At 46.0% G+C, this 22,127-nt stretch overlaps 1 long non-coding RNA gene across 2 annotated transcripts in view; it reads right to left on the bottom strand.

Moving 5' to 3' along the window:
• LOC112981207 (uncharacterized) overlaps nt 1-22,127 on the bottom strand; it is a 410,306-nt gene that overhangs the window by 42,856 nt on the left and 345,323 nt on the right. Inside the window, exon 4 of one of the 2 annotated variants that reach the window (XR_010392654.1) lies at nt 17,346-21,362. The exons of the other annotated variant lie outside the window; for it this stretch is intronic. This is a non-coding gene — a long non-coding RNA (uncharacterized LOC112981207). Of the gene's footprint in view, nt 1-17,345; nt 21,363-22,127 lie in introns of those variants that run through there. 2 annotated transcript variants of the gene reach the window in all.

Below are 22,127 nucleotides of genomic sequence, written 5' to 3'. Positions count from 1 at the left end.
AAGAGGACAGTCACACAAAGCTCTGGCTGCCCCCACCATCCATCCCCCTTTAATCCAAAGAACCTCCTATAATAGATTTCAGGTTGCTTATAAATGTAACTCCTGGTATACAAACACAGCTAACAATGTGGCCTTCCACCAAAAGGCCCATTACAAGTTTCTTTCTAGTAATTAAGAGGCTTCTACAGTAGTGCTGGGAATGGAAATAGGCACGAGCAAAAATAGTCTGTGTTTTCATGCCCTCCCTAGCTTCATTTTTGGCCTTACATAAACTTTTGTGGCTTGTTAGAGCATTTTCTTTGTTATCCTGCAAAACCTCATGCTGGGCTTTAAGGCATAGGGGCCCCAGGCTCTCTCCCAGGGAGTGAACTTCAGTGAGGCTGGTGGAGTTGCAAAGGAATAGAAAGCACCCAAGTAAAAGGTGAATCTGTTCCTAAGCCTTATTTATCTAGCGCTCCTGTTTCTTGCCTTTCCCTATTTCATACAGTTGCTTTGTAATGACAGAAGGTTAAAAACAGAAACTGCAAATGGAAGTGTGAAGTCTTGCGTACAGCTTTTGGGCTGTAATGGATCTTTCTTGGCTTTCTGGTCTTTGCAATATCACTGCTGGAGAGTGCAAAGACCTTAATTATCTCTGCACATGGCTTAAAATGTTTCAACTCTTGGTTAAAATGTCAGGACTCCATTATGTCCTTAATCTGATATAAATCCTGTGGGCAACCACATGCATCCTGCTTGCCCCGTTCTTCTGGAGGGACGGGCTGCAAAGAACAACACTGAGGGATTGGACCTCTCAGCAACCTGTCCATCTCAGGAAGCCTGGGCATGAGGACTTGCAGCCCCACGGCCAGCGTTGCTCCACGTGGCCAGGACATGAAGCCAGTGGAAGAGATCTGCAATTTTAACTCAAGGCTTGGGGGCACTAGGATAAAAGTGGCCTGAACCTTGGCTACAGTCTCTGCTTGCTTTGGTTTGGGCACAGCTCTGTCCCTTGCTATCACCACCGATTCTTACAGCGAGCTCTTCTTTGAGGGGTTGGAAATACCATGAAACACTAGCCCTGGTCCTTCTCCACTGCGGGGGTTCCAGTTTTTCTGACCATCCACCCGTCTAACCACATCCCAGCGGTCAATAGCTGATGTTTTCTCTCTAGCAGACACATTCCTTTCCTCAGTCTTGGAGTGCCTGTCTCTATATATAGACCAGCTTTCCTCTCTGCGGGCTCTGCAGTCGGAAGGGTTTCATTAACAAAGGCATTTCATGCTCCGTTGTGCCCCCTTGCTGGGGTCCTGTCCCTCCTTTACGCACTCCCATAGCACGAAGCGGCTCACAGTACCTTCCCCAGCCCGGGCCTGGACACGGGCTCTGCTCTGGGGCTGAGGAGGGAGGGCTTGCTCCGCACGAGTCAGGTCTGCAGTAAAGATGCGCCCTGGAAAACCTGCTTTCCTGAGAGTCCTGGGCAAAACCTACCACTCTTTGCATTACCACAGTGTCTTGGAGGCTCTGATCAAGACAGGCACCTCGCTGCACTAAATGCATTAAAATCAGGGCAGAACAGATTACAACGGCTTCAACAAGAGGTGGGAGGGGAAACAGAAACATTAAGTGCCCTGACCAACATGTCCAGAAGGTTTGAGAGAGCTGGGATCAAGCTTGGCCAACAGTCAAACCCTCTGCTGTGCCTGTCCAAGCAGACTGGGGAGACCCAGAGGGAGCTGGGCAAAAAATCCAAGCGTCAACGTGCCGGACTAGTTTTGCTTTTCAGGAGCAAGAAGGTAGGAGACATGATCTTCACTAGGAAGGAAAAAATACCAAAGCAGAAAAAAAAAATCCTTGTTTCCTAAACTTTGTATTGTGTGTATATATGCATACATGCACATGTGTATATATATGTACACTCCACCCCCACACAGAGTATATATGTTTTACACACACAGTTTTGCACATCAGCGTGTCGCCCCCAGCCTTTTACAAAATTGCCTTTCTGTTCAGCAACATGCTGAATCAATGGGGCCGTTTCCCTTTCATATTTTTGTAATTAGCCTGTTTTAAATCCATCAGCAGTTTTTTGGAAGGATGTTGATTATTTACAGTACGTGCAATTCAGATGTCACTGGATTATTAACCTTGGCTGTGTAGTCTTAAATATCTGGATTAGTGGATATGAGTTTGCTTCCTCCACTTCAGACTGGAAAAATTCAGGCAAGAACATCAACATAAGCAGAATTAGAAAAGCTCTGCTTTCTGCTTAGAAAGTGCTCTGCTACCACCTCATGCCTAGCAAGTCCAAGGAAGAGGAGGGATATCAGCAGTAGCTACGTCACATCAAGAGCATGGAAATCATAACTCCGGACCCAAAGCTACCAGTGCAGAAAGGCTCCCTGGAAGACCAGGCTCCCCAGAAGACTGTCAGGTAGCCAGGCTTGGAGCCAGACGTGTTTCTGATGGCATTTGCCCTTCCACCTTTTGAAGGTCCACAAAACAGTAGATTTGCATCAATGTTTTCTGGAGAAGCAACAGCTGAACTAGGAAGTGCCCTGTCAACTCCACCACATGCACAGACGAGACCCTGCTCTCATTAAGGGAAAGTGCTCCAGGAGAACAGGGAGACTGAAGCTCAGGACAAGACTGAAGAAAAATGTGCTTTGTGTCACATTGTGAGGCTGGGCAACTGCACGGGTGTCTCAGGAGAGCCCAAGCGTTGCAGAGCTGCTATTTCTCATATGTTCACTCACAGTATCAGTCCTGCCTCTACCTCACTATGGGGTTTTGGTATTTGCTGTTTTTCTTCCCTTTGTAAACAGAGATGGGAATACACTTAGACATTATGCTGAAGAGGTGACAGAAATATCTGCTTCTCCAGAGGCAGTTCAGTTCTGAAATGCAGCTGCTAAAATAGCACCGTGAGCAACCAGCTGTAAACCAGAACATCCCTCCAGCTGCTTTCTTTGATGCCACAGGCAGAAACATATCCTTCCTTGCTCCAAAGACCACTAAGGTGGCTAAAGACTAACACTGTCCCTTCCACCAGACCTGCATGAAGCAGGGCTCAGATGGACAAGAACATCTACTCCTTAGGATTCCTTTAGGATTTCATATCCCATTTGTAGTCATCAGAGCTGTTTATTCTTACAGAAAATACGTGAGTGAGTGCCAAGAGGTGCCACAGGCCACCAGGAGAGGTGAGCTAAGGGAAGCACGACTATTTCCATCACGTTTGATGACAGTTATTATAGAAAGCCTACAGATCATAAATGCAACAACTGCTCTTTCAGCTGACTCGTGACTCTGGCTCTAACACAGTACTGGGAGAGGCTGGTACAAGGCAATGTCAAACCAGCACTGGGAACCACAGACATAGGTTTGGAATATATATGGAAGTGAATATAGGGAAGTCAGCAAGCATGTATTTGTAACTGTGAATATAAATATTGGACTGACTTGACGGTGTGCAGTTCTCAATGCACTAAAAAAGCCAAGAAAAGAAAATCCCTTGTGCTGCCTCAAAACAGCTCACATTGATTTTGAGCCTTTCTAGACAGCTGTTTTTACAATAAAATTGAAGGAAATGTTGAAATGCAGGGCTTTTTTGCATGAAGCCTCCCCAAGGCTTCCGACTCTGTGTGGGCTTTCCTGTTTATTTTGGGGTTATTATGCAGAAATAATTTTACAAAACTAACCCAAACTTGCAAGCATGTCTTGGTGTTGCCACTCTGTGGTTTTCACTGACACCAACTCATTCTATTCTGGTGAGAAGCAGCAGGAGGAACTCCTGTGACTACCATGTAAGAAAATCAGTTGGAGATTCTTGTGGAGATTTCAGGAAAGACACTTCAGCTCCATAGTGAAGAAAATGCCATTAGTGATTTTTCCCCCTTGTAACTAGATTTGCAAAGGTTGACTTGCAAGGAATTAAAACATGGAAACATTTAAAATATCAGTGAGTTCTGGCATCCTAAGTGATGTGACATTTATATGGTAATTTGGCAATTAAATATGCAAGCAAGGATGCTTTTTCTTTTCAAACATGCAGGTATGGAACATTCAGAAAACAGCTTCCAGCATTTTACAGCTTCACCTTCTGACTTGAGGGGAAGAACTTGACTTGTGATGCACACAGGTGGGAGATGCTCACACTAGGACGGATTCACACTAATTCAGCAGCATCCCATGACACACCACTGACCTGCCGTACAAAACCACTTAGGAGAGCACCAGGTGGAAGTCCCATGGCTCTATGCCTAAGTGGGATGCGTATCGTTAACATTTGGGGGGAAAAAACATGGGCCAGAGCTGCTTGTGCAACCCAGAAAGATGCCTTTGCCAGAGGATGAGCTCTCTGCCAGGAGCTCTAGATGAATGAGAAACCCCAGTGGAGGGGCTCACAGTCTGGGTATGAGTAATATATGCTCACCAGAAAGATCCCCATGGCCTAACCTGGAGGTGATCCCAGCCCCATAGTGTCCACAAGAACAGTGTCACCCATGGATAGGGACAGGTTCAGTCATCAGCTGAGCTCTTCCCAAAAGCTAATGGACCAGCTTAAACCCAAGATTCCTGCAGAAACAAAAGTCCTTCTCCAGCCCACATGCCTGGATGAGACTCCCCCAAAGAAGTGGTTTTATCTGTGCTGGGTATGGACATTAGGTAAAGTGGGCAGGAAGTTCTCCCTTTTGTAGGGCTTCAAGTGCATCACCCCCCCCCACACACACACCCCCAACATAAACCACATCCTTTCTGTGCATCTCAGCAACTCACTTCCTCCCCTGCTGAATAATTTGGAGTGCCTCAGCCATTATTAAATAACAAAGATTCTTTTCCTTGCAGAAATAATTGAATATCAGAGCTGAGAAATTGAGGTCACCCTGAGCTCTGCCCGCTTTGACGAAGTTGCTCCCACCAACACGTCAATTCTGCGCGGTGCCAGCAGAGCTGGGTGATTATTGGAGCTGCACAGCTCAGCAGGGCTGGTCTAATCGATGCTCATCCTCTCACCTTGGGCGCGAGGGAGGGGAGGCTGCTGAGGGGGAGCAGTGAGATTGCAAAGCTAGCATTAAGGCTGTGGTGACTCTTCAGACTCTCTCAAGGGAGATGAGGAACATAACCATGAAGCTTATGATGGACTGGACTACACTATCCAAAGGGAAGCCTGTCCCTGCATGGAGCCAGCTCTGCAGATCCATCATTTCTTCCTTACCAGAAGGGAAATACATGACCGTACACAAAAGGGCTTTTAAGAGTGCTGTTACCGAGGGGAATGAAACCTCAAAACTGTTAAGCGGTACAAAAGCTCTTTCTCCTTATCAGACACCTCACTCCTTTCTGCAGGCAGAACCTCTTCCTGCTTGGCACAAATCCCACTGTTACCTCCACCTTGGTTTTGCCAGCCTCCAAGATCAGATCTGGGGAAGCATGAATAAAAAGTCAACGAAGGCAACACAGCTAGGAGAACTCCAGCCCCTCTCCCCAGCTTCCCCTTATTGCTCTGCCCACAAACTGCAGAAACATTTGCTACAGGTCAATTCCAAGTAGATGGAAAGTTATGGCCAAGATGTGTCCTCCTCTCTCTAGAGCCATAATCCACTGGGAGAGAGAAAGCCAACAGAAAAGCCCACCACCAAAGCAAGTCCACACTTTGTTACTCCGCACAGAGCTGATCTAGCCTACCTTTGAGCTAACAAAGTTTTTCCTTCTCTCCCTCCCCAGATACATTCTGATCCTGCAACTTTCTTCAAATCCAGGAAGGAATTCATGAACTAGGCTGTTAGTTTTCTGTCTCTGTCTTCACGTTCCTGCATACGCACTGATAAACAGAAAATTCTCATTGACTGTTACCCAAATAACAGCCTGTCCCAGTAGCAAAAATCCAATTCATATAAAATCCAACAGAGATGAAACTAACATGGTTTTAGAGCAGTTATTACACTAATCCACCCACACAACTCAACGTTTTCGCAGGATTTTCCTGAGCTGGAGAGAGGGCACTGAGAGAAGGAACATTAAATAATTGTATGCATGATGCACCAGACGACATAGTATGGAGCTGATAGTGCAAACATTTGCTCATGGGTGGGGACAAACTCGTTGAATCCTGACATAGATGTGTGAGAAGCGCCAGCCCCCACAAATGAGAGGTCTCAAAATGGAATCACAGCCCGCCCTAAATCCTGAACTCAAATACTAGCACAACAATGAAGACATTTGGATAGACTTTCGGAGCCAAACTTTCTGCTTGGGGACTCTCTCTACTAATTAGGTACAATTAAAACCGCTTAAAGAGTGCTAATGCATTTGCCATGCACTGAAAACTGTCATCTGCTCATAAATACATCATGTTGGATTCCAGTGTTTATGACAATGTGATGACTAACTCCATCAAGCTGAAGTGAAAGCTTCCCTGAAGACCTGGACTGAGCATCTTGCAGAAAGCAAGGCTCTGCTCCATTGCAAGTGATTCTCCCATCTTCCAATCCCAGTGAATTGCTAAGGCTGGGGAACAAGGTCTCTCTGGAGTCCCATCTCCCTCTCTCGGGGCGTCACTCAGCTGGATCAGTTGGGCCTGGATGCCTGCAAGTTTGTGCACATCACAATACTGTTAAAAAATAGAGAACCACCCAATCTATTTTTGTTCTGTGACTTAATTTGACTCACAAATTTTGCAGTCTACCTTCAGAAAGCTCCTGCACATAAATCTGGGACTTGTCAGGGCAAAAACGTCCATTTCTGAGATGTGCCCTTCTTTAAAGATTAGATTTCAACTTCTGTGCATCAACTCCCCAGTTATACAGAACAACAGAAGAAGGCATCAGGAAGCAAATTCATGACTGCTCAGCACAAAGACCTTTGAGAACCTTGCTTGGTTAGGTCTCCAAAAACTGAGCATATACTTTTGTTAATTCTAAATAAAAAAAATTCATATTAGAAGAGAAGACCAAACTGGGAAGGTCTGATATGTTTTTGAACTATCCTCATACTGCAGCTCTACAGGAAGCTTCAATTTCAGCCTTTACCTGGCACCCAGTAATAACAGGGAGACGACATCCACCCAGAGCAGACTCTCCCTTCTTGCCTTTGAGATAATCCCTGCAGGAGATGATGATGGTGCTCCTACAATCATCGCCGACTGTGCTGGTTTTGTTTACCTGGGATTTGCATCTGGGGAGGTACATTTCTCCATTATTCCAGCTAATGTGACCTTGTGGATAAAGGAAAGGGGCAGGGGAAAGAGGGAATTTGTGCACGTGCATGGGAAAAATCTCTTCTGCCCCCAGGAGGGAAAAAAACCATAACAAAACTGGAATTGTTCTGGGGCTTGTTTGAACTTCTGAAAATTGATTTCAGCATTCAGGAGTCTGAGCTTGCTTCATTCATCGTCTCTGGCTGCCAATGTGCAGCATTTTTGTCTCTGTTGATAAGGGAATTTTTAATTATTGTAATTATCATTTGAAAATTGGGTTCCTGCCACAGACAATTGAAATTAGATTCTGTTGCTTTTTATCTTTGTTAATGCCTTTTAATCTGAGGTTTCATTTCCTATCAGCAATAAAATATGTGTATGCATGCATACATGTGCTCAATTTAAGTACACGCAAAGAGACTCATGCACTCATAAAACATATGCAAGTATATTACATATGCTAGACAGATTTTAGAGCCAGGAAGGACTGTTATGATCAGCCAGTCCAATCTATTATGGAACAAGGGCTGTGTCACTTCATCCTGTAATTTCTGCATCAAAGTCACCTCTTTTGGAAAAGACATCCAGCCCTGACAGAAAAATTCTAAGCAATGGAGAATATCCTCATTTGACCAGTAGACAGGATTTTCAGGAGTGACTCCCAATTCAGGACTAGTGTGATCTGTATCATCCAGCTTGGAGGGTACAGACAGCCATGGGAGAAGAAAGGATGAAAAAGATTTATGATCCCACTGTGGTCCCTGTGTACCTTAGTCCTTCTCTGCTGACACAACTGACAAAGTCATCCCATAGCAACAAGTTGGGACTGAGATTTTTTTTCACTTGGAGCAGGACCAAGACCTCAGGCACTTGTTTAACCCAGACTGCTACCGTACACCTGACAGTAGGTGACAAGCAACCATCTGAGCTGCATAAAAAAATGGTGAACTTGGCATGGAAGTACAGACAGCAGTCACGATGCTGCTGACGTGTCCTTGCATAAGAACTGTTGTCCTTTCCATATTGTTCTTCCAGCTAAAAATCCATCACTGCTAGCAGGGTTCAGCATCCAGGAGGTGGTGGTCTGCTCCACCTACGTAAACCTACTGCAGTCAGTTGGTCTATTTGGGCATAGGCCCAGCTGGCAAATTGTGTAGGATTTGCAAGCAAACCCTCCTGGTCTCGGAGCTGCTGAATGTGGCCAAGAAAAACAGCTTAAGCTACTGATTCCCCCCGCCCCACAAAAGTCCTCCTGCTCCTTGTCACTGACCATGGTCCTCCGAGCCTTTCAGCCTCCCCCCTTCCCCATAGCTGCCCCTCAGAGCCCAAAATACGGGAGGGCTCTTTATTAGCCCTATTTACTGCAGGGAGATCCAACTAGCAGCCACAGGGCAGGAGTTTTGCTCTGGGGAAAGCCCTTGCACGGTCCCCTCCCTTCTTCACGCAGGACATGGCAGCACAGCCATCTGAAGCGTATATGCTGTCTGGGCCTGAAGTTTAGCCCCACACAGAGCCTGGCACAGATTTTGCCAAGGGATTTTGCCTCCAGAAAAGCACTAGAAGAGTGGTGTTAGCAGGCCTGACTCCTCTTGAATTTGAGCCCTTTAGAATAGACTTGCCCACCTCAGTATGGGAAAACCAAGGCTGGACCAGGCCAGCAGAAGTTGCATATATTTGTCTCCATCTCAGAGACATTTCCCAAGCAGAGAGTGTTCTAGTCTCCTCCATGCCTCGTTGATGCTGCAAGACCTTGGGCATGTTTCTTTCCAACTGCAGGCCAGTGCTCAGCCATCTGGCCAGTTCTACTACCTATATCTCCCAGCCAAGGTAAATCTTGAGGGTTTCAGCCACGCATCAGATGAAGGAACTACAACAATAATGCCAAAGTCTAAGATAACATCATCCTTTTCTTCCTCCTTGGTAGATTTATGAATCTCTACCTAGATTTTTTTCTCCCTTGGAGCTCCACAAAGGTCAGCTCTTTGAAATGTGTAGAGCAGGCAGAGCCTAAAGCGGTGCAGAGACCAAATCCCATGGGCAGCACTGCAACTTCACAGCCAGTCTTTGAGATGAGAGATGTTGACCTGATTCTGAAGTGTCTTGATTACCTTTAACACTAGTTGATTTCCTTCCTTTCTTATGAGAGGTGGTAAGGAGACCTCATCACTATTTCTCAGCCTCTTTCCCCACTCCCCATCATTTTTCTGTCTCAGTTAGGATGGAGTCCTGAAGCAGAAAAATTTTAAACCCACTTATTCTCGCCTTTGAAAAGGTGTTAACCAAAAAATGACTTTCAGAGCAGCAGTACTTCATGGGTGCACATGTCCTCTTTAATGGGGACTGTTTAAATCCAAGGAAGAAGTCCAGGAAGAAAAATGGTTGAAAGAGAAAAAAATTAAATACAAGACGAGAAGCTGAGGAATTTTATTTATTATTTGCTACATTAGGAGCTTCATTCAAAGCAGCTCTGCACTCTCAGAAGTAGTGAAATAAACCTTCTTGGTTTAATCTGCCTGCTCTGGAAAGGAAATAATCAGATCCTGCCTTCTGCATAGACACAGTTTTAATTACCTCTGAAACTCGCCTGGTCCCATATGAGCAGCTTTTCAAAAGCAATCTATTAACAAACAATAACCCCACTGCTTGCTGCCTCGTACAAAGCAGATGCTATCGCTGCCTTGTGCGCAAGCTTGTTCCCTCCCACTCCCTGCTCCTGCCGCAACATGGATCAATTAATGAACTCTGCTGTTCACGAGGAGAGGAGCGTGGGGATAGCACTGCCAGGGCCGTTCGGGTGGCCGAGACCAGTCCTGGGAGCAGGCTGCGGACTGTCAGAGCAGATGCACGTCTGGGCTATGAGCACAGCTCCAAGGTTCGATTCCCAGATGCAGTTCTTGGCAGAAGAGGAACCTGAACTGACAGGGAAGGAGGGTATCATTGGTAGCCCCATCAGTTAGTTAGCTCACACCAAGATAACGAAGCTGCGAGCTGCTGTCCTCTACTGCCGAGGATGAGATTTGTGTATTGGGTGTCCCAGGCCCTCTGCCTTCCTGTAAAGGAGAGCTAGAAGGATTTTCCCTTTTATTCCATGCAGCAAAGAAAAGGGCATTGGTGTTCTGGACTTGCAGCTAATGCAAGATTGTGAATGGCCAAGCCTGCATGTAATGGCTGAGCAGCACCAGGCAATTGCCAATAAAAAGAATAACGTAGCCTGCAGAGGTGAATCCCTGACCTTTGCCTGTCCCCTAGGGAAGGACAAGACATTTGTAAGACCCCACAAGTCAGGTGCAGAAGCAGCAGAAGTGGAGAGGCCTCAGCTTTCAGCCTCTCGCGTCAATCCTGGCTCTGAAGGCCAGCCTGCTGCTGTTCAGCCTTACGTGCCAAACCTTTCCCCATCATTCCTCGGCTTGTGCCTGCAGCATCCGAGCACAGCTCCGACTTTGCAGGTCACCATGTGCCACTGCAGGACACGTGGCTCCAGGAGGTGCATTACCACACTGCCAGCGTGCAGCAGCACTGGGACCTCCAGTGGAGACCGAGGTCCCACAGCTCCTGACGCCACAAAAACACTTCACGAGACAGAGCCATTGAACAGATCCTGACATTTTGAAACACCAGCCAATCCTTGCACCATATCCCATCTGCTCCTTCTGGAGACATCAAGTGTCTTAAGCCATATGCAGGTGAGAGTCTCCAGTCACTGCAGCTATTCCATTTGTGTGCAAAAAGCCCTCATCCATATCAAGCACAAACACAGGTACCCCAGCGTATTTTGAGGCGCCTCTTGGGGTTTTATACCATAGCTGAAGTGCTACAATACAAACAGCACTTTCTGCCAGGCAGTACCAATTCAGAGCCAAATTTCTTGTTTTTTTGCTGGAAAACTCCCAAAGCAGGCCAGACCCCTGCCCAGTTTCTTGTCAGGTCACATTGAGGGAATGGAGAGCCCTTCAGTGCCCTGCCTGGAGCAAGAGGCACCAGTGACCTGTATCAGCGGGCCAGCTCTGTTTGGTGCCTTGCCTCCGGCTCATACGCAGTGCTAGGACCCTCTCTGCAACACTTCCTTCCACCCACCTCTTTCTCTGGATACATTCAGGAACAACCCAATAGTTTTGAAGAAGCTTTTCCATCAGCAGTCTTTCATACCGAGTGCATACTCGCCTTGGACCTGATACAGAATTTATCTTTCAAATCTGAGAGTCTAAGGAACCTAAAGCAAAGTTCCTTTATTGCACCATCAACTTTCTTATGCATCTACTGTGTTCAGCCAACCTAGAGCAAACCTTTCTCAGGCCACTCTGCCTAGGCAATAAACACACATATTCCTTCAAGCAAAGAAGCTCATAGAAAACCAGTATCACTTAGTCTCTAAGACCAAACTCTACACAGCTTGCAAGGCATCTTTCCCAATTTCCCAACCTTTTTTCCAAGAAATGTAAACCACAGAAGCAGTATTAAGACCTACCTGCAGAGCCTGGATACTTGTCTTCCACATCACCAGCTGCCTCTGCCTCTATCCAAGCTCATTACAGAGGCCAGTCACCCTTTATTTAGTCTCGTTAAGAAAGACTAACAAGGCACAGATTGAGTGGGTTTGCTAATGGCACAGGGCTGGCTGCTCTCTGTCCTCTTGGCCCAAGGAAGGACAAGCTGCAGTGCTCCACCAGGCTCCCAGGAGTCACAGCTCTGCAGCAGGAACATTGAAAGGGGCTGGAAAGCCAGGACATCTTGGCTGCCTGCCTTGGACATGAAAATACTAGAAATCCTGGACAGAGCTCAGGATTTTAGCCTATGGAGGTGGTAGTCTCTGGGCTGTGCCCTGTCTGGGGACTGCTGGAAGGAGTGCAAGAAATAGGGGTCCGCAGTTGCTTCATTGCCCTTCAGAAAAAAAGTTCCCACAAGGTCCTTCTTTTTTTTTCCTTTTTCCTTTTTAATGACAAAAACATGTCCCGCATGACAGCAATTTCCAGCTCCTCTCACCTCCAGGATCCAACACTTCTTTGGAAAAATGAGCAAACAGCCAATAAAGACCTGCCTTTCATCACCTTTTACTGATGGTCCATGTGGTTCTGATTAGTAATTAAATGCAGAAGGTCACGGACCCTGCTTGATTGAAAAATATTTCTTCAGTGTTTGAGAACTGACAGGCCACTACAGAAAACAAAAGGGAAAACAAAAGGGAAAGAACAGTCTGATGCAGCCCTCAGCAGCAAATAAATCACCCCAAACCGGCACTGTGCTGCTCAGCCGCTACGGCAGCGAGAGTGCCTTCTGCTCCCCCTTTGCAGATGCAGCGAGCTTGCTCTCAGCTTGCAGATGCTGTAGCGATGCTGACGGTCCTAATCAATAGTGTCTTGTTAAGGATCCTGGTGACAAGTAGCATGCAAAGAGGGATGTGCTGGCTGTCTCTCATACAGCAGAGACGAGTAGTTTTCTTGGGGTGTTTGCCACGCTGATGAGGCTCGGGTTGGGATTTCAGGAGGAGCTGAGTCCCTCCAGTGTTTCGTAAGACTCCCTGCATAAAACCTCCATACGGATGCGTGAACATAGTGAGCAGCATTTGGAGGTGCTTGTAAAAGCATCACCTTCCCAGCAGCTTTGCTTCTTTGCACGTTGCTCCCATACCCAAAGAGCCAGACTTTTAGCTGGTGTAAACTGGCCTCTCTCCACTAAAGGCAGTGGAAGCCAGAAAAGCTTGTGCTCAATTTCCACCAATTCAGAAAAAAACCTCCCTGCACCTCTCAGCCAATTCTGTGGCCCCAGGGGACAAGAGCTGCGAGGTGACTGCACGGCTAGGACTGAGAAAGGGAAAGGAAAGCAGTGGCCTGGCTAGGTGTTAATGAGAAAGTGATTTGTCTCTCTGGGATGCCCTTGTACTTCCTGGGAAAGTCACAGAGCAGAATTTCTGAATATTTAATATGGCTTCTTAATTAAGAAAAAGGTAAAAGCCTGAGAAACACCGTCCCTTACTCCAAGTTCAAGGCCAAAGCTTTAAATACAGGATAATCTTCCATCTCGAAGAAGCAGGCTCTGATTATAAGGGGTCACTTTACAATTAGATCCATTTGGACCTCATTCCGGAGAAATGACCCCTTCCTCGTTCACTACTGATGTTACACACAACACTTTTCCTGGAGTCTGAAGGTTCTGAAGATTTTGAAAGTTGTCTTTTTTCCTATCCTGTCCTGAAAAAGCTGAAAAGCTAAAGAAAAGCTCAAAAATGAAAACTCTAGCAAAATAATTTTTAAAAACTGTCTGGTTTCCCAGAAACATTACAGCTTGATAATTTCCGAAGGTTTCATTTCCATTTCAATCTTTCTTTTCATCCAGTAGCTGAACTTACATTTCAAAGCAAAAAGTAAATTTGAAACAAAATAGAAATAGTTTCCTTTCTAGGCATCATGGTGACCTGCTGATAATTTTAAAAACTTTTCTCCATTTTTCCCCCAAATGTGAAATCTACTCAAATTGGACCTTTACGCGGAGATATTCTGGCTTTGATGAATCAACATGTTATGATGAAATTTCTTTTTGGCAAATTACTCCCAGGCACACTCATTTCTTCCATTAATATCCTCCACTGCAGCAGGAGACAATATGCGCTCCGGGACTGGGCTCAGATTCAGCGGATGTAGCTTCCATTCCTGTTTCTGCTACCTATTTTCTGTGACACTTCTCATAATCTTGGGGAATATTCACCAGGTCTGAAGTGATTGAGAGGGTTTCCAGCTGCGTCTCAGTCACTGGCCGCATGCACATGCCGAGCTGCGTCGAAGTGAAATGCATTTTCTTAAAGCAGATAGTTGGTCTAAGTAACATCGTATTTGGCAAGGCCAGCCATGGAGAAGCGCACACACTTCGCTACCGCAGCTCAGCTGACAGGTGGCAACTTCCTACGCTGCAGAACAGTCATCGGTGGTGAATGCACAAACTTTGTTTTCTCTCTTCCCCCTTTTCCCCCACGTGTTGTAGCCTCTTTGGGCCAAGCATTTTATATGCACAGAGCGTGAGGTTGCAAGAGCCACCAGGTACAACAAGAACAGAAGTAATGCCTCAAATAAATAGCTTTTGCCTTTGCATGTGGCCCACCTGAACAATCTGCTGTGTCAACAGCAAGAATAAAAAGAAAGAAAATCAAGGTTTTGATCAATTTGCATGAGAAGCAGTGGGAAGCAAACGTGTTGTACCATTAAGGGAAACATATTAGGAGCTCAAAGGATTTGTGTGGTTGTTTTCTCCTAGCAGCAGGCACACTCGGGGGAATTCAGAATGTCCTTGAACTTCTGGAGTAAAAGGAGGAAGAAGAAGGAAGGAAAGAAAAAAAAAAAAAAAACCAGCATGATCAGTAGCTGCAAGAACACTGTCAGGTGATTAAAAAAAATTGGAGGGAGCCTAAACACGCCGTTTTATTATAAGCAGCAGTGCCTAGTCGACCTTGCCTGCTTCAAACAAGGCAGGAAAGCAGAGATTGAAAGATATGCAGCCTCGTGTGCCAGCCCTCCCCGCTCAGAATTTAAATGACAGCATTAGTATTCAGGATCTTTGCATGTGTTTAAATGTGGATTAAAAATGCATTAATTGGTCTCGTTTTAACAAGCTCTTCTCTTTGTATATCAAATATTTGAAAGATTCGGTATTATCACCTCTTGTCTGTGCTGGAATTGAAGAGGAGAAAAGAAATGTAATTGAGGACTTAAGGAGTGTCTCCTCCTGTTTGCTCAGCACAGGGCTATCTGATTGAAAGCTCGGGGGAAAATGACTTTGATAAGTATATGCACAACATCTAAAGGCAACACAACTTGGCAAGTGAATGCTGACATCCAAGCAGCAGCAGTTTTGGCAAGGAAAGTGGCTTTCCAGTAAGTGCTGTATCAGAAGAGCTGCTGGAGCAGCTTGTACCACATAACCTGTCCCTAGCAAGTGCCAGGAAGAAGGAAAGAAAGTCTGTTGAGATGTTAGCTCAGGACTCCAAAAATTCGATTCAGCTGTTTCTTTGGCTGCAGCTCCCAGTCCGACCTTGGACAGGGCACTTCAACTGGGAACGGACCTCTTCTTGGAGAGGACTGAATCCTCCATCTCTCGGCTTTCTATCTCTGCTCTCACCTGGAATACTGGGTGGTTTTTGGACACGGGACTGGCATGTAAGACCTGATTTCCAGAGCCCCAGCCCAGGGCTGTCTCCACGAGACATCAACGCCTGTTGATGAGGGGAGCATCATCCTGGCAACTGGCAGAGCCCTGAAGTATAAGGGCAGAACTTGCATTTCAGCTTTGACCCTCATGCATCTACTGTGGCTGTTCTTGTTGTCTAGAGAAGTTTCTCATTCCTTTTTTTCTTTTGCTCCTACTAAATCATATTCCTAAAAGTTTCCTGAGAAAAGTGGAGAGTTAATTCTAAGGAGCCCCGATTTGGGTTTAAGAACTGACCAGATTCTTCATTTAATGTTAAAGTGCATCTCAGGTACTGAACATTCACGAGTCTGAAAATCTTTGATGATCTTTACTCACACGCATACATGCTACTATCTCCCTTTTGCTTTTTTATCTACAGGTGGAAGAGTCAAAATCATCATACTCCCTTACTGGTGCTGAATCCGGGATGCTGCGGGGATGTGGCTAAGGACCTCTACCGAAACCACTTGGACACAGTAACCAAGTGCAATGCAACCGAGTGCAACGCCGGGGTTGATCCATCGCCACAGCCTTAGGTGACTACCAGCTGTGGCATACGCACACTTCTTCCCAGAGGGTGACAGGAGCGCCGAAATAGAGCCAGAAATCCTGTTCTCACAGATTTTCATTAGGAAATCTCACACTGAGAGGCTGTGGCAATGCGAGCCTCTCCCAGAAGTTTTGCACACGCCAGTGGTTCTAATTGTTTGTGCAAGTCTGAGCTAAAAGGCTGCATTAAGAAACTGTCCAAACCTCGAAACCCTCAGTTTCATCTACGGATAACTAGAGCACCTCTCAGCATTACCACAAATGCTGTGCTGAAGATTGCTCATTAAGAAACTCCTAAGTATCAAGATAGATGCTGGTAGTATCTGCTCAAAAAAGAGGTCTAGCAGTCAGCATAAAAACTTGCTGAACTGGAATTTGAATGTTTATAACTTTCACTTAGCCATATGAATGCATTTTGCAGATAATCCTCACTTCCTGATAGGCAGAAAAACTCCTCAAAGTTTACAGGCTGAAAATTATTCCCGTAACTTTTGTAAGGCTCCAGCTGTGCTGTGGGAGCAAGGCGTTTGCGTGCGTGCGTGTGTGTATGGTTGTGTGCCGCGCTTGGTCTCTGCTGGCTCCAACAGGTATTTAGAGCTGTCAGAGCTCCGCAGAAATGCAGTCCTGCTCGGCTGGGGCTTGTACAGGTTTTGAGGCTGACAGCCTCTGCTATCACTTGCAGGATCTGAATGCCCAATTCTTATTAAAATTAATGCGAACTCCGCTGTCCAGCTTTCCTCTGCAGCTTTGAAAATCTCAGCCCAGGATCAGATTTGAGTCACCGAGGGTTGGTACCTTCGCCGAGTTTGGTTTTCAGCTGTAAGCTGGAATATTTCCAGAAAAACTTTATGTAAAATTCACTCCAAACCCCCGCATGGGAATCCAGGCTCATATAAAATGCTATGAACTTTTTGCTGGTTCCTAAGCTTGAGGCATTCTTTTCTTTAAAAAACAAGAAACAGCTGGAGCTTGCATTTTCTCCCTGTATTACCTATTTACATACCCCATTTTGTCATAACATCCAAGCCCCGCACCAGGCCCTGGTGAGACCGAAGGGGTCTGTGATATCTGTCCTGCAGACGGGAAACAGCAGCACAAACTCATTTGTTTAAGCTTAGGTAGGAAGAGCAGAGATTGCAGGTCTGGTCTCCCAAGCCAAGTCTTTCAAGGTACAGTGCGAAATGCAGGTTATACAAAGTTTGGATCACCCTTGCTGTACCTGGGAGACCCAGGAGGAGATCAGCATTAGTCCTGCTGATGGGGGTCCAGGACCCAGGACTTAGGTGGCCCAGAGACCATCTGCTTGGCCGTCTGCGCCCGGGAGTGCGCACATGGACACCCACTCGGTGCACGAGGACTGAAATATTTGAGTGTCTTCCAAAACGCCCCCCAAAATCACCAACGTGGAAAGGCAGCAAAAGCAAGCGAAACATTTTTTTGTTTTTTTTTTTTTAATGTGACAGATTAACAGTGGAAGTACAATGCATTTCACAGTTTGGGTGTTAATCCTTAGTGTGCTGTGAAATGGAGAAGACACTCCGTGAGCCTCAGAAAACAAAGACCAATCTCATAAAGGATGTAAACACGGCCGGTCTCCCAGAGTAATACACACTCAAAGCGCAGCTTTTTTTTTTTGCACAGGAGATGAAATCATAACAACATGTACTTATTAACATTTAAAAAACATTAATAACAAGAGATGTATAGCTGAACTCTGGCTCTTCTCACATGCACTTAAAAATGAAATGAATCTTAACAAGAAAAAGACACATATATTTGTATATATCAGCAGTGTGAGTAAGCAATGGTACAAAACAAACAGGATTAGCTATGTTTCTTTAAACTACCTTCAGGAGTATTTGCCATTATTAGCAATTTGTACCCAGAGAGCTTGAATGAATCACAAAAATGGGTCTCTATTATCATAGAGAGGAAAAACTAAGGCAGGAATAAGGGCTGATGAAGGCAGCTAACGGTCACGAAGGGAGCAGGACCCCGTCTTTCAGTTGACGGCGCACCGCTCTCCTTGCTGGTCCATCCCTCTGCTCGGGGGGGTGTTAAACCAAGCTGGTGAGTGCCCCAAAGCTCTGCGCGATTTTACATCCGTGTCGTATCCCTTTGGGTATCACCCTGTGTGCTCGGGCAAGGCGGTAGCTGTGGGCACCTCTCCCTGGGGCTACGCACGTTGCTGGAGTGACGTTTCCCAGCGATAAGGAGCTGGTTGAGGAGCTCCGTCCTGCGGGACGGTGTCACTTCTGCTGCCGTGCCGGCTGCCCTTGGGAGAAGGCGGGTACCTGGACCCTCCGCCTTGGGCTTTGGCTGGAGCTGGGTGTCACACCGCCAATTTGCTTTGGCTTGTAACGTTTGACACATCCCAAGAGAGCTCTCTGGGGACTTTTATTTTCCAGAGGCTTTCCTCGTAAAAGGGTGCGCAAACCTGAATTCAAATCAGTCATCAACTTCCCGCTGAGTCCAGAACACCTCCCTCACCATTTTAAATTATTTTTCAATGGATGCAATGCACTTGATCTTCCAGCTGAAATAACTTCTGTATTATCCTGCGAGCCTGAATTCCTTTCCCCTCTTGCTCTCTGTTCACTTCAGATAATTCAATAGGAATTTATTTGAAAAGAGGTGGCGGGTCATAAATGAGCTAAAATGCTGACAGCAGGAGTTCCAATACATTCGCTGCTTATGTGAAGGCAAGGAGCCAGATTTAGGGAGCTGTGGGATAGTTATCATTAGGCTGGTTGAAAATATTCCGTCTTAGCTGAGGTTTTTTTTTTTTTTTTCCTATAAGACGTGATTTTCTTTTGATTAAATGAAATTTTCACATAACGTGTTTTCCCACTTGTCTTGTTGGAAAAAATCAAATGTCTGAAAAACTAAACTATGCCTAGCCCTAGCCATGGGCCTGCCTGGCGGCAGTGCCTTCCCTCTGCCAAGGAAAGTGCCTTCTGGGAAGTGTAGTTTGATTTAGGAAATCAAAGGCGCTGTAGGGAAGTGTGTAGGCACTCAGGAGCCAAGCCGCACCTCCCTGGCAGGGTTTCTCCAACTGCTTTGGTTTGTGGCTGAAAAGAAAAGTCAGCTTCTGACTGCTAACAAAGAAGAGCTTTCTTTTTGCTGAAAAAAAATCAACTTTTTTATGATTTGCCAGCTCTGTTCTGGGTAAAGTTTACTCCTGAACCTCATTCCTTACTCCAGAAAATGTAACGCCTGGATGAACTGTGCATGCCTCCCCTCTGTTAAGCCTTGAACCATTTCACCAAGATGGATGGGCACCAGACGACTTTACTAGCGCTCTTAGCAGATGCAGGGTGTTACAAGATGTGGGTTTATGGGGAGACCTTGCAAGCAAAGTGTGGATCTAACGATTCCTTGGGTATTAAGAGAAGGACAAGCTGTCTGACTGTCTAAATGGTTTTGGAACTGATTTGTCTTCTTGTGATTTGAGACCATCTTCCTTTTCCAAAGCCTGTGTAAACAGACAATGCCCACTGCAAGTTGAAATGATGAAAACTACCACCGTTGTTATTACCAATGGGAACACGGCCCTTCTCTATGTGAAACCCAAACTGTCAGGGGATTATATGCGCTCTTGTAGGCCTACCTGGCACCTTAAGAGACTTGGGATGAACTTAACTTCATTTGAACCATGCTAGTTCAAACCAGATGTAGCAAGATTTGGGCATGTGCCATCTACATTAGTGACACTGACCTTCTCCCTCCCTTGGAAACACTTTTCTCTAATGCCTGAGGTCTCTTCCAGCCCTGGGTCTGCTTGTTCAGTTGCTGGTGGCTACATTAGTCGCTTCTCATTGTTTGAAGCTCCAAAGAGATCCCTCATTTTAATCACCCTGGAAGAACATCACCACCCTCATGTTACTGCTGCAGTTCAGGGAACCTATAACTGACCTTTGCAGCCTTTTAAATGGTATTAATTAAACTGAGATCATTGGCTGGAGTCTTTCCAGCCCTCGCACATTACATCTCTCCTCTTGAGCTCTGCCAAAGCCCTTTGTGATCAGCCCTACTTCAGTTCACTTAAAAGTCTACCTGGATCCTGGCACACCTCAAGCCAGGCCAATAATCCTCAACAGTGCCTTCCCAGAGCCGGCCTCCAAATCTTATCACTTACCGCATATCACTGAAGTTTGAAACCTTCTCCTGGAGGTGAGCTTGGAAATCCTGCAAGAGGGGACTTCCTTGGGAGATGGCTCAGAAACACTATCAAAATAACATCCCTAGCTCCTTTTTGATGTGGATGTCAAAGCAGGCATCTTGCACACAGCAGGTGAGACTCACCCCAAGCATAGTGAAATGGGCTTAAACTGCACAGAGGGGAAGTTTGTTGGGAAAAGAAGATCTGTGGCTCCCTCTCTAGATGGAAAAGGGAAAATAAAGTTGTGTTCCTGATGTCTGTTCAAGAGCTTGCTTACAAGGGAAAATTAAACCAAAACGAACTAGTGGTGTGAAATGCAAGTGGATTAGTTAAATTACATTAAACCCAGGTCTGGATACTTTCATTTAAAATTAAAGTAGTCTTAATTCAATTTGTCTCAAGTCACTTCCAAAGTGAATTAAGTAAAACTTAATTATGGACCCTTTAATTCCAAATGACTGTGTCTACATAGGTGTTTAATGTGCTTTCATTTATCTATTTTAGGAATTAATCTTGATGAGTTTTTCTGAATCTAGGTGGACCTTCATTTATATAGTGAAAAAGCTTCGATTCCCTCTAAAAGTAAAAAAAAAAAGAACAGAAAAATGTTGTCTCTAGCCAAACAAAACAATATGCCATGTTTCATAACTTGCTTAGGTGTGTTGCAAATGTCTTGCTTTTGCACAGCAACATGGGGAGGTTAAATGGGAGTAATCCTTCATCCTGTGTTGCTAGACATCGGAGCTTCTCAAGAGCATCCCCGCTTGCCACGTGCTCTGTGGTCTCTGCTATGGGATGCTTCGCACTTCCAGCGAAGGTTTAGGCCCATCGTAGCACCCTGCGGCCCAGCACCTTCCCAGCCACCCCGCTCTGTTCCGGAGGGTGCTGGGACATCTCGCTCCGGCATTGCCCTGTGCTCCAGCACTGGGGACCACTGTGTCTGGAGGACTTTCTCCTCTGAGCCATTATCTGGAGATATCCTTTTCTAACAGCTCCTGTCAACCTTTCCAGTAAGTGTTTCTTTGCTAACCTTTCCCAGAGGTGACTGAGGAGCTGTAGTCTCCTCCTGCTCCCCCAGGAGCAACCAGTGGTTTTTTGTGAGGAATCCTTTCTAAGCACTGCAAAAAGCATTCTCCTGGCTGCTGTCATTGAGGCAGGGCCTGATCCCCCGTTGCCTTACCTCTCGTGCAGTCATTGACAGCCATGCAGTGTGAAAAGATGGCAAGCACACGCAAATGGCTGTAAAGGGGAACCAGATCTGATTCTGCACTTCCTTCCTTCGCGTTGTTCCAGCAGTGTCACCTGTGTAAGAGACAGAGACTCAGACCTTGCCATGGAAATCACTTTTTTGGTGCTTTTGTAGTGAGCATTTTGGTGAGCATCTCCTCAAAGCTGGGAACAAAGCGTTTCTGGTCCAGAAGCCACAGAGCTATCCAAGGCCACCACCAACTCTAATGCTAATGAACAGCAACACCACAGCTAAGATAAGTGGTACCCAAGCCTTGGGAAAGGCTGCATCCCCGTGAGGCTAAGGGCTACGATTCCTCAGCCCGTTCAGCTCATGACGGAAAAAAGAAACTTAAGCTGCCTGCAAGTACTTTGCCAGAGCAAGGCATGTAATGGCAAGGCAATGTGGGTTGTCAGGGGAAAAGGTTGCTTGGCCTTTACGGAGAGTTATGCAGAAAGCAAATTAAAGAAGAGGCAATACCTCATTCCCTATCTCTAATCAGCTCCCGCTGTATAGGACAAGAGGTCTGACATGATGGCTCCGTGCTCAGCCTAGGGTAGAGCAGGGGGCTTCTCCACCAGCCTTGCTTTGCCTGTGCCAGCGGAGTTTCCCTGGCACGTTCAACTCAGCACTTCTGCACGGAGAAATGAAGCAAGCTGCGCTTTCCACTTTCATCTCTGAAGCGCTTTCAGCTGTGCATCCACAAAACCGTTTCCAGGCAATTAATATGGTCAACTCGCCTGCTACAGCGATGCTGTCGCAATGTGGTTTGGAAGAGGAGGGGAAAGCAGGGCTGGCCTTCACCCCAAGCAGGAGACAACTTAGAGCAGCCGTGGATG

This window comes from Dromaius novaehollandiae, chromosome 23 (assembly GCF_036370855.1).
Source record: "Dromaius novaehollandiae isolate bDroNov1 chromosome 23, bDroNov1.hap1, whole genome shotgun sequence".
In the NCBI taxonomy this organism is placed as follows: Eukaryota; Metazoa; Chordata; class Aves; order Casuariiformes; family Dromaiidae; genus Dromaius; species Dromaius novaehollandiae.
This window is presented reverse-complemented; position numbering and strand designations above follow the sequence as displayed.